Genomic DNA, 1,054 nt, shown 5'->3' on the forward strand with positions numbered 1-1,054 from the left:
CTAGGTACTGTGGTTATCCCCATTACAGACAAGGAAACCGAGGCACAGAGAGGCTAAGCAAGCAGCCCAAGTCGTGCCGCTGTGATTCAAACCAGGCAGGCTGGCTGCAGTGCGCCTGCTCCTCGCCACCACGCTCCGCATTCCAGGGCCCGTGCTAAACGTTTGCCAAATCCTCTCCATTTCGCGGTTGAGAAATCTGAGCCTCGGAGCAGGGGAGCCACAGTGGAAGGCCAGGCTCCGGAGCCCCTGCTCTCCCCCCCCCCCCACCTCCCGAGTCCTGCCAGAGCCCCGGGTCCCCAAAGCAAGTTTATCCAACATCCCTGCATTGCAATGTCTCTTTTAGCCAGTCAGTTCCTCCCTCTGGGCCTCAGTGTCCCGATCTAGAGAAGGACTGGGTGCTGGACCAGTAGGTGTTTGAGCCCCTCGCAGCTCCGGGAGTCCATGCTTTGTGAAGTGCGGTGCTTCTGGCGGAAATGACAGATCTGGGGCCTGGGTTGTAGCCAGGGAGGATGAGGGGACCAGGGGCTGGCGATGGAGAGAAGGGGACAGCTGCAGGAGACACGGAGGGGCTGTGTGGGCCATGAGCTGGGGGAGATGGGGCAGTATATGAAGCAAGCAGAGAGAGAAAGAGACAGAGAGAGGGGGGAGGAGAGGCCCCTGGGGGGGGTGTGTTCCACAGTAAATCTGGTTCTTCTTTCCCAGGGGTCCCCCAAAGCTCAGGGTAGGTGTAAGAGAGTGTTGGGCAAGGGAGCAGGGCCAGGCCAGCAGCTAGCCAAGGTGAGGACGCCAGCAGTTGGGGCATTCACGCTGGTGGGGGTTTTGTTGTCTTTGTAAATACTTGGAAATGTCCAGTTATTTTAGAAAAAAGTATTTGGAGCCGAGGTGGCATGTTTGTGCGGCTGGCCTGGCTTCCTGTTCATGATCGCGCTGTTACCCTCCTCCCTTCAGGAACGGAGGGCCTTCTTCCCACCTTAACCTCGTCAGGGTGTGCACACCAGGCGCGTCCCCCTCGGGGCCCCACAGGCACGCTGGGATCACCCCTCGCCCCACGCTC

This window comes from Myotis lucifugus, unplaced genomic scaffold (assembly GCF_000147115.1).
Source record: "Myotis lucifugus unplaced genomic scaffold, Myoluc2.0 scaffold_329, whole genome shotgun sequence".
NCBI classification, from domain to species: Eukaryota; Metazoa; Chordata; class Mammalia; order Chiroptera; family Vespertilionidae; genus Myotis; species Myotis lucifugus.